General features: G+C 44.6%; 1 long non-coding RNA gene across 1 annotated transcript in view; it reads left to right on the top strand.

The window, feature by feature from the left end:
- The window catches only part of LOC110476751 (uncharacterized), a 46443-nt gene that overhangs the window by 17252 nt on the left and 14836 nt on the right, over positions 1–14355 (top strand). The window contains exon 2 of the long non-coding RNA XR_004148106.1: positions 12299–12366. This is a non-coding gene — a long non-coding RNA (uncharacterized LOC110476751). The remainder of the gene's footprint in view (positions 1–12298; positions 12367–14355) is intronic.

Below are 14355 nucleotides of genomic sequence, written 5' to 3'. Positions count from 1 at the left end.
CCTTGGAGCATCCCTCTCTGCTGTTGTTCTCATCTTCTAATATCCCCACTCCTAGGCAGATGCCAATGCTGTCTGGACATGCCTTGTGGAAATGAGCTTCTCTATGGGACAGAGGACTGCACGCTGCCTTTTGAGGAAAGGAGGGCGGGGATTACTGCTCCCAGAAGAACTGAAATAGCTATTTACCCACAGCAAGAAAATGTTATTTTTGGGGCAAAAGGGAGCTGTAATGTTTTCCTGTTACAGTAGTTGGCAGCATTTCTCTATAGCCCAAACAGTTCTTTCTTACAGGAATCTTTACTCTTTGCTGTAAGTTTACTAGAGGGAGAGACATATATGAACAATTCTGTAATTCAAACACAATATACTGACAGTATGTCAGGTTTAAACCATGAGAGACTATTGGGACAGAGTGAAGGAATAGCAGAGTGGGACCCTGAACCAGGAGCCTGAGCTGAGAGGATACTGGTGACTTTGTGCAGAGAAATGTTGCATGTACAGTGATTTTCAAAGCACAGACTATTTGGAATGAAGTAAGGACATCTCTTGCAGGTCTTTTTCCCCTGGGTTCATCCAGATGTTTCAATTTACTGGACTGGAGTGGTGGCATGGGGAAATGTAAACCAAATGTGTTAGCTAAGACAACTGCACTTTGAGGCTGAGGTAGCTGAATGAGCTGGTCTAAAACAGGAGGAGCATTTCATGGAAATACAGAAGAAAGCTGGGTAGCGACCTGCCTCTCCCACAGAACAGATTATAAGCCATCCAATGACCCTGGTTTTCCTCTCCCATTAACATCTTAAACCTCTTTTGCTTCAGGGGAAGGTTAATAGAGAGGCTGCAGAGACTTAACCCTGGCAGAATTTGTCTTACTCTGTAGCTTCATCTTACAGGGGCCACAGAAACCTGACAGACAAGGGAAGAATGAGTTCTCTCTTCAGGGAATGCTGAAGGGCCTCTAGTTCAGCTGGTTTGCCAGTGTTTGCCCCTGTTTTGCCTAGGCAGCATGAGCACTAGGTCCTTTTCTGCACAGTTCCCACACAGCTGCAGCACTGGCACTTCTCCAGACACTCTTCCCCAGGCCAGGCACCTACCAAATACACTCTCCCATCAGCAACAAGCCATAAACAGCAAAGAAAGACACTTGATTTTGGACATAATTTTATTCTTTGGGGAGAGCGTTGACCATGATGTGGCTGATTCAGCTCGGGTATAAGCAGCTGTTGTAGCTATGGCCATGGTGCAGCAGGTGTTAAATCTAGTGCATGGGTTGCACTGAACACATTTGCAGCTTGGATGCATAGCTGGATGGTAAAACCGTAAACACCTCAGGCCTAAATACCACAGGAAAACCCCACACTTGTATGTATATCAGATGTGTTTTCCTCATGGCACCATTCTTTACCAGATGGTTTTAAAACCCCTTTTCTCTGTGTTCAAAGGAGCAGAGGAATGTTTGCATCCATCCCATCCTGAGGCAGTGGCCTCCCACGGGCATTCGGGGCGGTTTGTGGGCACTGCAGAAGCTGTGGTGCACAGCCCTCTGCCCCCTGGGGGCTCAGCCCACACTGATGGCAGAAAGGCCAGACTTGCACTTCCCAGTTCGGCACCCCTGGCCATCCCCTCGTGCCAGCTCCAGTGTCCACCCAAGCAGTCAGCCAATTCAGCAAACTGAGCCAACTGAAAATTAACCCTAGCAAAAGAGGAAAAAAGCCAGGGGAGAGCATTGCACTGAGACCAGTCAGCCCCTGGCACCACAGACCCTACAGCCAAAGGAGCACAAGAGTCAGCAGAGGGGGAGAGCTGCCTTTTGGCTGGAGCACAGCTGTAGGTCAGCTTAGGCCAGTTGTGAAACCACACAGCCCCTGTGCTGCCGAGAGAGTGGGCGTGCTCACCAAGAAACCTCTCTGTGGAGAGCTTCACTGTCAGTGTTTGTGTTAGGGAGCCTGGAACATCCCTAATGGATCCCGCCACTTCCGTGATTCATGTCTGAGGCCTTGAAGATTTAATGGCTATTTTCCCAAGCAAAAACCTGCAGATTCTCACTGCACGTGCACTGTGAGTGCCCTTCGAGGGTGATTTTGTGTCATCCCACTAGAGGAAGTGCCTCAGGGCAGAGCTGGGTCTTGTTCTTTTGCCAAGTGGGAGGCATAAATAGTTAATAGAAGAACAAAAGAGGACAGCTATGCCAGGGTATACACCAGGGAAAGTGAGAGCACAAATTAACCTTATGGCTTGCCTTTTGAAGAACCACACAAAGTTTTAGATGTTTTTACAGTAGTGTAGCAGCAGTGATGGTGAGAGGCTATAAGCATGACAGAATTTATAGAAAGAGATTAGGTCTACCAGCTGACCATGTTGTAGTAAGCAGACACATAAGCTCTTCTTCAGGCTTGTTTTAGATTTGAAGAACTTATGTCTCTGAAAGCGTGTTTTGCCTAGGAAATAGGTTGGTCTAATAAACATCTTTTCCACCGGTCTTGCCCCACTGCTGATTTAAGGGCACTCTTCTGGAAAAAGTTTGAGCTAGAAATTCAGTTCTCACTCTTGAAACATTAACTCATAGATCCACATTGTTAAAAGCACATCAGAGGCAGGAGTGCGGTGCACCCAGTTACACACTGAATTAATTCTTCTCCCTTCTCTCCCCCCTGCCAGGCACCACCACACGCCATCTAGTGAAGTAACAAAGAATGCTGCCAGACATACCTGCGCATGTAGGCTACGTTTATTGTATTAAACCATGATATAATGCCTACTGGAGAGAGTAGGGTTTTTTTCCAAACTCCAGTTATTTGTTTTAAGGTAGCTACCCTAAGGAAAGGGCCTTTCACAGCCTTTGCTGTTACATAAACTGGGGCACTTATCATCACTACTGTGATGGGATTGATATGAGCAGAAGACAAAATTTACACAAAAATTGCTTAATACATACTCAGTAAGCTTGACGAGGCCTGTAAGGTATCTGTTGCCTAAAATACTTCCTGGCTTAAAGGTAGATGCTGTTTCAAAACTAACTTTATCACTGTGTGACTGCAGCCCAGAGTGAACTGAGCTCCTTGGCCCTTGAAAGCCGCATTCCTGCCGCCGGCGTGGCTGCAGCCTGCGCTGCGAGCTGGAGCTGAGGAATCCCTGTGTCCTTCCTGCTTCGGGCTGTCGTGCTGCAGCAGCCGCCAGAGCTGCAGGAAGTAATGCCGAGCACACACCCTCCCTTTGTGCTTTAGGAACCTTCCAAAGGCAGCAAACACTTATCCTTTGTCAGCGAATAAAGCACAGAGCGTAAGACACAGAAGATTTATAGGTGTGCCGTCCCAGCACTGCGTGCTCGGATTTACCCTCACTCAGATCCCATTTACTTTAATAGGGATGTTGCTGCTAAAACCCGGCACGATGTTTAAAATATTTACCCCACAGAGAGCAGATAATCTGGGAAGTAACAAGGTGTCATTTCCTACCAAACGTGCTCTCTGACTATAACCACATGTTAATGGTACTATTTAGGGGCATGCTAGAGCAAAGAGCCAATTCACCACTTAGCACAGTTAAGCTGTGCCGCCATGTGAACTAGCAGGGTTCTGTTTGCTGTCATGCTGATATTTGTCAGATAGGAAAAAGAAAAAAAAAAAAAAGTAATATCAAAGCTGGAACATCAGGCTTCCTTGTCTGTGGTTTGCTTTGCTTATTTTTCTTTTAATACTCAGGACAAAAAAAATTTTTTCTTGCAGTCCAACTCTGAAGTTTATTAGAGTTCTATGAGTGCTTCAGTGGTGCTCCTCACACATGACCACCACAGATAACATGGTGGTTCTAGAGATCATGTTAAGCATGGCAGAAGGGTGCTTCATGTCAGGAATTCTGCCTTCCTTTTCAATGTCAAAATGCTACCTAGCCTTTTATTTTGCCAGGATTTTGCCCATTCTGGTGTTGACATCAGCAGATTTTACTGTCATTTGCAACATGAAGCAAAGACAGCAGCTAAGTTCTCCTATCACTTCACCTTCCTCTTACTCAGTTCTGAATGAAGGCACATCAGCACTGCACAGCTTAAATCCTCTGAAGAAGCCATAAAACCCAGCAGCCCCTATGAAACTGTAGCCTTTCTCCTGCCCAGACTAAAGTGGTGCTTGATTGACTCTCCTTGTCGGTGGACAAGGAGACTTGTTATGAGATGTATTAATGAGTGTGTTGGGAGGGATTAACCACAGTCCCTCACCTTGAAATTGCTTCAGCTTGATTTCTTATGGAAATGAGGGCAGCTGTGTACATATATCTCAGTCTCTGCTTTTCTGCATATCTGCCCTTCCCTCAGCAACTTCTGAATTCTCTGACCAGTGTCAGCAATCTGTAACAGAGGAGTAGCAGTTTTAAAGATAATTAAGTTGCTAAATGTTCATTAAAACTGGCCATGAACTACAGGAGAAAGAACCTATTGTCATTTAAAATAACAATCTGGTTCAAAACTAACTTGTCCCAAAGAATCCCTGCCGGGGAGGATATTATGTGAACCCCTTTTTTCCTCCCTACACATGTATTTAGTAGAGCAGGATCCAGCCCTAAAAACTACAGTTTCTTTCTAGAATATTTGTAAGGTAGAATCCCAGGTATGGTATTGCATAGATAATTAACCATCAAACACTAATGAATTCCTTCAAATATGGTGCAAGGCACCACAGAGAGTGTGCTGTAACATCCTGCCAAATGAAGCAGTCTATTTAAAACTGTAATGGGATCACTAGTAGGGTTGCCCAAAACACTAGAAATAATCTAGTGGGATTAGAAAAGTTCACTTTGATGTGGAGTACATGATAGCATCGGAACAGTTATCAGGTCCTCGCATGGAGCTTGTCAGGCTCGTTGAGCTTGTGCACATGTTGCTGTTCACCCATTTTGTACTCTAACCCCATCCATTTTGTGCATGCTGGCATGGCATCAGCCGCAGCAGCATCCCTGTCTCAGGCAGTTTGCAGGGAGGAATCACCTCACTCTGCAACCCTGTCCCACAAATACAAGAGAGCAGAGTCTCGAAGCACAGACTGAGCGAGGAGCTGACATCGCTTCATCAGGAGCCCAAACCCCCTTGTGCTGTGACACAGAGAAGGGGTGGGAGTGACAGACGTTCCCTGTTCAGCCCTGAGCTCAGAGCTACCACTTGAAACAGATGTCTGTGTGAAAAAGGCCTCACACCTGCCAAACCACCAGCCTCAAGCTTCCTTCCTTGTTTCTTCAGGCCTCAGAATAATAACAGCATTTGTGCAATACGTACTGCAGCCTGTGGTTTTCTCTTGTCCCTGTACACATGCTATTGAACCTCCCCGGAGCAAAAATCAGACAGCAAAACCTTACAAGATGGAAGAAAAGAGGTGAGCAGTGAAGCAATGTGTACTCTGCTCAGCTGGGTTCACTTTTCAACACCAATAATAAAGGAGGAAAAGCATGGGTCAGGGTTGCAAACCCTGCTGGAGAGGCATTTGAATCTGATAAATGCTACAAGCACCTCATTTGCACGTAGACTGCAGAGCACTAAACAAGGAAAATAATCCGTTAACAGAAAAGTCATCTTGAATCAGAAACTTTCAAGATTTCATTTTTAACTGTGGTGAGAATTTAGCATTTTATTGCTGCTTTGCTTTTGGTTCCTGTTTTTGCTAGCATTGAGAAATGAGGTGCCTTAGGAAGCTGCATGGTATGTAACAGGCAGGAGCAGCCTGTATACAAAGGAAGGAAGATGATGTAGCAGAACATTGTTGAGGAAAGATCCTGTTTGTACAGAGAGCTGCAGAATAGTAAACCAGAACAGAGCAGGGATGCAAAATGAAAGGAAATCAACCCAAAATTATTCTGAATCCTGTTTGTGTGCAGGAGCCCACTAGAGCTACCAATAACATTTAAAAATCAGGCCTGTCTTTTCTCTGATTTCTTATTCTGTAGTGGAATGGAAAAGAAACAATAAAAGGGAGCAGACATGCTAGCTTGAATTCCCCTGCCAGTCTTTTCTCCTAGTGCAGTCCTGCAGCAGTGACTGCAGCAGCAGTCAGATTTGTATCAAAACTGCTAGAGCTGACCAAAAGTTTTGCAACAGTCATTCCTAGCTGTGCTTTATCCCAGGGACACTTATTTCAGGAAAAACTTCTGAAAAGGTCCTGACTACCTTTCTGATTTTTTGAGATATATTTTTTTTTAATCTCTTAGGGTTTTTTGGTGGGTTTTTTTTGTTTGTTTTTGGTTTTGTTTTTGTTTTTTTTAAACAATTAACTGATTGTATGAGCTTCAGTTCCTGATAAATATTTGCCTCTGTAGATGCTGTATGTGTACCAGAGGGAAGTGACTTCCCTGCAATATATGCCCATTTCAGGTCACATACTCTTTTGTTAGCCCTTTTAAAGCACAGCCACATAAGGTCATTACATTATCTGAATAAGTCTCTAATACAATTGTCAATAAACTCATCTCCTCAAAGTCATATCAAATATCTTGATAACATCTTGCTATCCCTGCAACAGGAGGATTAGCCTGTGAGTAATCTGGGTGGTGCTGCAGCGTTTGGGCTTTTTTTTAATTGCTTCGAGTGGTTTATGGTCAAATGTAGAGACCAATACATGCAAATCCTGCATCCAAACCTGAACATTTGTAGTTACTTTTTTGCTTGTATGTAACCTTCTTGCTTTGGTGTGAGCAACTTTGATCTTTGATACCCTGACCAGCTTCCTGCAGTAGGTGGAAGAAACATTCTTAACTGTGTCTGCAAGCTGCGTCAAGAGTTTATCAAAGCTGCTGACTCCTAAAATTCAGGCAAGCAGTGTTACAGCACATACTATAAATGACCTTTTTATCCTGGCCTGCTGGCTGTAAACAAGCTTTATACAAACATAGGCAAGGAAAGCACCATACTGAGGTGTTTTTTGATTTCTTTGTGTTGTTGATTTGGGTGGACCCTGCTGAAGTACCCTATAAAAAAAAGGCGGTACACAAAAATGCCTCTCCCATGAAATTTGGAATAATCTTAATTGTAACACGCCAGAGATATTCTAGCATATATCAGAGGTGTCCTGGACCCGAGCAAAGAATAACGTGACTCTTGCCCCAAGGCACGCAAAATGCTGTCAGCCAGTACTGAGTTGGGAGAGAATCACTGATTCAACGAGCTTCAGTTCCTGATAAAATGTCTGGGAGAGAAGTAACTGGTCAAGGAGTTTTTCTAGGTATTGAGAACCTAGAAAGCCTGCTTCCTCAGGAAATTTCCATGGGGAATTTGCATGGTTTACGCTTTTCTACGGGTCCCTGAATAATTTTGGTCATTCTAATGGCAGGTGCAACATGGGTGGGGCAAACAGAAAGCTAAAAAAGGGGACTAAAATTCCTCCCTTGTATTAGATATGTCATCTCATATTGGAGATGACATTGGAAGAGCATGCTCCTCACAATGTGGCTGGCACCACTCACTCTCTGTGCTGATAGGGTGAGGCAAAGCGACACTGGAGACAGCCAAAGCTCTTGTGCACAGCTGTAGCAAGGGGGGACAGTGCCATGGATTCCATCAGCTCTCCCTGCCAGGCATGGTGAGGTTCTGTATGGCTAGGAAATCCCCAGCCATAGTGGAGTGCCATGTGGCCAGGGGACCTCGGGACTGGAGGGCTTGTGGGCATATATGGGCTCCAGGCAGCAAGTCCTGCCTTCCCATGTGGCATACATATGAAATCAGGGATGTGTCTGGTGTATATATATATGCAAGTGATCCCTCCTAGAAGTCCCATCCCATGCTGGGGACATGTGGGATGTATGCCTCCCCAGCATACACATGTCCCTTTCACAACTAGCAGTGAATGACCCAACTCTCTATGAGGCAGCAGCAATGCTGCAAGTTTTAAATTTTTTTTAAAATACCCCAGCATACTTCCTAGTCCCTAAATTCTGATGCCTGAGAATGCCAGATGGCATCCCAGGTGAGATGGGAGCTGTAGGCATGTAGTTCAGGTAGCCATCAGCACCAAGGTACATATCTGCAGGATGTGGGTATGAGAAGTGCCAGCCCAGGTCTGCTTCTGCTGCTTCAGTGTTGACTAGGCATACTAAAAACTTCTTTGTGGTAAGGAATGTCCTCTCTTCTCATCATTTTGGTACATTTCTGCAGCCTCTCTGGGTTTGTATGATGCATGTCTGAAAAGGAAACAGGAAGGAGCTGCAAATGGAAATTTCAAGCTGTCAGCAACAGAGCAAACCCCAATCAACTTCCCATAGCCAGAGCGTAAAACCCAGGCTGTGCACTTCAGCTTCAAGTGACAGAAGATGCTGAATTTTACACAGTGTCTTCGGAAATCAGCAAGTGCTGGAGATGAAAAAAATGTCTTTGTCTTGGTTCTAGCTGCCCCAGGAGAGGGCCCAGCTTCCAGCATCCCTCGGCACAGCTCTGCCTGTTGCCTGTGAGCCCTCCCTGAGATGCTGCTCCTTAGGCTGGCCACCTTTTTTTGTGTGGAGGTGGCTGTGGGAGAGGAGCTTGCCAGGTATAAAAGCTCTGCTGTGCCGTTTGCTGATGGGGGAGAGAACACTCCGTGGTCTGTTTTGTTCACAACATAAATCACAGTGTCACATTTGTCTTTGGCTTTATTAGAAATGTACCAGGGAGTTTTAGCCCATAACTGTATAATGCATGTCCAGCTGCTATGAAAATGCATGTGAATAGAACAGGAGAAAAGAGCTATGATATGAGAGCCGAATACCTGTATTGTCAAATATTTCTGTGCGTACACCATCACCCCAATCCAGAACTGGTCACCACAAACAGTGCATGGAAGAGTACAGAATTTATTCTGATCTCTAGTTAATCAGTTTCTCACCCAAGGATGAGTGTGTGACCTTTTTCTAGGAAAGAGCCATTCCTACCAGCTATATAATTTCACAGATCCACAAAACAAACATGTTGCCATTTTGCGAAACCCTCATACCTATGGCATTCTCATATCCTGTGAGGTGTGGATTTCAGGTGAGCGCTGCTGGATTCTTTGATTTCTTTGCTAGGCTGAAGGAGCATGTACAATGCATGTGTATCTGTAAGCTGATATAAATCCAACTGAGACTAAAAAAATTAGCAGTGAAATTGTGCAAGTTTTGCAGACTTAGTGTCCCACACAGGTGGTTGTTATGCTGGTCTGCATTCATACGGGTGAGGGCTTCCTTATATGCAGTGTAAGGATGACTGAAAGTGTGATTGTCCCATAGTACTGACAGATTTAAAACATTATTTTCTAGAGCCATGAACTCTAGACTTGGTAGAATGGACAGAGAGAGGATAATTTTCCTTGAAAAGACTGGGTAGCTGAATAGGGATTCTTTTAAATAGGATGAAAGTAAGAGAGCAAGGGGTGCAGATCATCAGTGCTTCACAGTTGGAAAAAAGAGTGTGAGCATTTTCAGTCTGTGGGGAGATGAATGGAGAGAGAAAGCAAGTCCAGAATATGTGAAGGTAGAATCTTCATAAGGCCTTGCTGCAGGGCTTGTTTTCTGTGCTAGTGGTTTGGGGAACTGGTAAAACTGGACTGGGACATTAAAGGCTGTAATCCCAATTCATCATTTATAGCCTGCCCGTGTCCAGGCAGACATGTCCATCCCAGCCTTCTCAGATATAGTGAATTGCTGTATTTCACAATCATGGGAAGGGCTTCCCAGCTGCACAATCCAAACGTTTTGAAGTGACACATGGTGCATTATATTAACTTGGTTCAGACAACCAGCTTTAAACATCTGAATCTGATTTCTTGATGCTGATTCCTCTTGCTCAATCTTTATTTCAGCTGTGTGGAATTCTCAGACCTTTCTGACCTTGACTTATCATTTCCTGATGTTTTATTGCTAAGTCATTGAGGTTTCAGGGAGGCTGATGTTTCTAAAATGTGCACACCTTTGATTGTACGCATGGCTGATGTGTCAGAGCAAACTTTTCATACGCTCTGTATATATCACTGTCTGCAGTGCTGTGTGCTCTGCAGTTGCACCATTTGGTGTGCTTATCTGCATGCCCCATTAGTGCAGTCCTCCTTAAAATGTGGTTGTTATTTAAGGCTTTTCAAAAGCTCAGCCTCTGCACAGTACAAAATTTGATCTGAGCCTACGTCCGCTCTTGTCACTCAAGTACAGGTTCCATCTGTTCCCCTTTTCCTCTCCCGTTGCTGCTTGCCACATCCAGACCACATGCTGCTTATACATTGTACAATAGACATTTCTGCACACACACTTCTGAAAATGTGGCTTAGTGCTTTATTGTTCACATGTGTCTTGTTGCTTAAGGCAAGTTTTATCAGTAACAATTTTGTTGTTTACTGACACATAGAATAAAATGGATACTGTTAAAATGTGACTGGAGGAGAATAAAAAGACCTTTGATACACCAATTACACAATTTCTGCCAGCCTTCTGATCATTCACCCCTGCCACCATTTCCCCAAATTCGGTAGTTACCCAAGAATGAAGCAAGATCCTAGCATCACTCACTGTAAGGGCCACTCCACTCTGCATGAGGCTGCTCCATATTGGTAAAGATTCACCAGCACCTCCCCTGCTCCTGTTTCTGGTGAGGAGAGAGGATGGGACCTTCTAGCTCTCTCTTCCAGCAAGGCAGCCCTGGCTTCTGCTCGAGATGTCCTTTACAGGTCCCCTGTGGTACCTTGCAAAATGGTTATATTCTTCCATTTGGGGAAACAAAATCCCCTACAGAAGCTAGTTCTGGAAGTGGAATCAGTGCTAGGAAGGACTATGAAGGTGCTTCTCTTGCAGGAGCTGAGCTGAGCTCTAGCAGCTCCCCCAGTGTGCAGACTGGAGTACACCCAGAGGTATGCAATGACAAGGGAATTAATGCAGACAGATTCCCTGGGAGCCTTCTCAGGCCTTTCCCATCACACCTCGCTCCAGACCTGTGGTGTACCTGCAAACAGATCATACTGGGTGCAACTCCTAGTAATGTTCCTGGGTGTCTGCAGCAGGGATGGCACACAGCCCAGTACACCCAGGATTATTGGATTATTATTATTATTATTAGTGGATTATTGCCACCCAGGGATTTCGCACACCAGGAAAATCCCCAACTGCCCAAAACCTCCAGTTTCTCACCTGGAGAAACCCAAGACCTGCCCATGGCAATGATAATTTCTCTTACTGGGGAAGACCACAGATGGTAGGAGTAGACCCAGTTTCTATCAGATGAAAGCTCCCCTGCCAAAGATAGTGTGTGCTTCTGACACACAGTCCCCTACGAGCAGCCACACAGCTCTTCTTGCATCCTGCATGTGCAACCAGACACTGAAAAAACACCTCAGAACAGGAACATGAAGAGCCTTTTCTGACCACGGACTACAGCCACGGCTCATAGGTTGTCTCATGGCTGCTGTTCCACCCTGTGGCTCCCATCCCACCCAGTCTCCTCTGCAGATCAGCAAAAGCAGTGAGGATACCCAAGGTCTCTTTTCCCTCAGAAGGGGTCGACAGGAAGAGCCAGCTTTTGTTTGCACCAAAATACTCATCATTTTCAGATACAATTCACTGCACATTTTGTGTACTGCCCTGTACCAAATTTGAGGCCATCCATTGGTCAGAGGGGAGGCATGAAGGATACAAAAGAAGAGAATGGAGCACAGCTCTTGGCAAGTTGTAGTAGATTGGAAAGGAGGCAGGTAGGAACAGAAATGAAGCAAGTGCTTAAAAGAGTTACTCAGGAGAAACAAGTGCTTTAAGTGACATCTGAGTACATGAAAGAAATCACTATCTGTCGTTTCCACTGGTGTTCGGAGTGCTAAAAGCAGAAGTGGTTACTGAAGTCTCAACAGGAATGTGAGGCCAAGCTCTCAGCTTCCTCCTAAATTGTATGATTTACAGGCTCACTTGATTTACAAGCTCACATGCAGAAGAGGTCTTATTTTATAAAAGTTCAGGCTGCAATGAGCCCCACTCTTCCCTCTTCATATGCTCTAAGAGCCTTTCCTGGGCTGCAGTGAGGTCCACAAATGCTGGCTGATCAGCTAATGCATACATGGGCAGCCAGCATGCACATAGTTGCTAGCCAGGTGACTGCTGGATGCATTTCTTTAGTTGAGGTCCCTGCCCCTCACACAGCAATCAGTTTGAACAAAATTTAGAGAGGAAATCAGAAGCTATTGAAATTTCTATCTTTCAGTCCTATGTGAAATCAGGTACAAATTATTGATGGAGCTGAACAGACAGATGGAATCTGAGCTAAAAAGATGGATGTGCATATAGGATATTAGCCCATGTTCTGGAATTCATTTCTCTCTCTTTCTCTCTCTCTCTTTTCCAGCTATTTTTAACCTGGATGTGTTCTGTGATATGTTTCCCACACAGCACAGAAACTGGCACAGCTGAGGGGTGAGTGAGTGGTGGGAGAGGGGAAATCAGGGGATGCTTATGTTGGTGCTGCTTCTGAAAGAAGTGCTCATCAAATGATAGCCTCTCAGATCTGTGTAATGTGGAGTTCCACACCTCCCCACAGAAAAATTGCTACTCTAAATATATTCACAGTCTTAAAGTGCTCAGATACAGGGCAAAAAGAGCTACAGAAATTAAGGGAAACTAAAAATAACTAACAGAAACAGCAGCCAGTTTTGAAATGTAATGTTTTCTGTCATGGCTTAACATCTTAGTACTGCCCACATTCTTGTGTGTACATCTCAAGACATCCCTCTGCACTGGATCTCATAAGGAAAATCCTGTTTGTGGCAGCTGAGTCTCTGCACAAAGTGCACATCAACTCTGACTTACTATACATACAAACCTCGAGCTTGAAAGAACAGAGGTTTTATATGGAAAACATAGGAAAAAGCTTCTTGAGCAGTAATCTACAAAATGAGACCTCAAATTGTGAAGCATTTCTTCAGTTAACTATAGATAATTATAATGTGTGAGATCTGCTTTTCCCCCCATGTTCTGTTTAACACTGCTTGTTAGACATGAAAGGAAAAGAGGATTAAAAGGCAGAGGTGGTATTGTAAACAACCCTTCAGGGGAGGTGGGAAAACAACAGTAACTCTCTCAAACAGAACACAAAGATGCCCTTAGGAAAAGGTTTTCAGTGTCCTGCATTTGAAAGTTAATGAGTAAATTGATGTCAAGTATTGCTTTAAGGACTGACAGTGCCATCTTTAAGATCTCAAGCATGCACCACAACTGAGAACACACAAAGGGAATTTTTAATGGACAATAAATGGATTAATATTTTTGATGCAAAGCTACAAGCAGGTTAGTTCTCATGGGATATGGGTCTGGTCTGTACTTCCTGGCACTGTGACTTTATGTTTTTCATTTGCTTTACACTGTGCTTTCGATGAAGCACTGATTTTTCTTTTAAAAAGGAAAAAAAGTGGTCTTAGTAAAGAATTCTCTTTTGAGTTATAGTAAGTCCCTTGAGGAGCACAGAGTTGGCTGGTCTGGGGGCTGTGTAGGCATGTGCCAGACCATTTGTCCATTATTCTGTTATGCCTCGCCTCACACCAAGCTCAGGTTGCTTGGTCATCTCTGCCCTTGCAGAGACATTGCAAGACCACCTTGTACAGGTGCCCAAAGCTACCCGCCAAGAATCTTTCAAGACCCTACTGATGTCTTCCCAACCTTTTGCCCACTCAGGGATCCCAAAACCGTAACGTCTGTTCCCAACTGCCTCTTACTTATCCTCACACTTCAGAAATGCACAGGACACTTCACAAATATTTCCTACTCCCCATTTCTCAAAAAAAAAAAAAATCTTTTGCCATCACCTCAACATTGAGACAGGCCTGCTTACACTACCATAAGTTGCTAGCCTTAAAAAAAGAGAGAATCAGCTCCTCAAGTTTAGACTCACAGACACAAGGGAGCACATGCCCAGCCTTGAGGGAGTGCATCAATAACACCTCCACCCTCTTATCACTGCTGCTCTCTGGCTCACTTAACCTATTCCCAAGGGTCAGCCACTACCTTCCAGTATTTTCTCTGTGGATAAAAAACACTTAGTCTAACTCTTCTGCTCAGCTGCTATGTTCTAGCTTTTACAGAGCAACTAAAGCCCCAGTCTGCTCACACTTTCATGCCAGACCCTGCCTCTCAGAGCTGTACTTCTCCTTGAAAACCTCCCATCCTTCTCCCAGCACTCAGCTTCTCTCCATGAGACATCCTGACCAAGTGCAGCATCTGCCCTCTCTGCAGGAGAGGTGCCTGTGCTCCAGCACAAATCACATGACTCCCTTGTATTTGCAAGCTTGAGTACTTCAGTACTTGGACAGAGAGACAGGTTTGGCTCCTCTGTGTTATCTGCCTCTCTTCTCAGGGCATTTTCAAATACATTCCCACTTTCCTCCCTCTCACTAGCTTCTGGGTTAGTCT

This window comes from Lonchura striata, chromosome 2 (genome assembly GCF_046129695.1).
Source record: "Lonchura striata isolate bLonStr1 chromosome 2, bLonStr1.mat, whole genome shotgun sequence".
In the NCBI taxonomy this organism is placed as follows: Eukaryota; Metazoa; Chordata; class Aves; order Passeriformes; family Estrildidae; genus Lonchura; species Lonchura striata.
The sequence above is the reverse complement of the archived record's forward strand: the minus strand, read 5'-3'. Positions and strand labels throughout refer to the sequence as shown.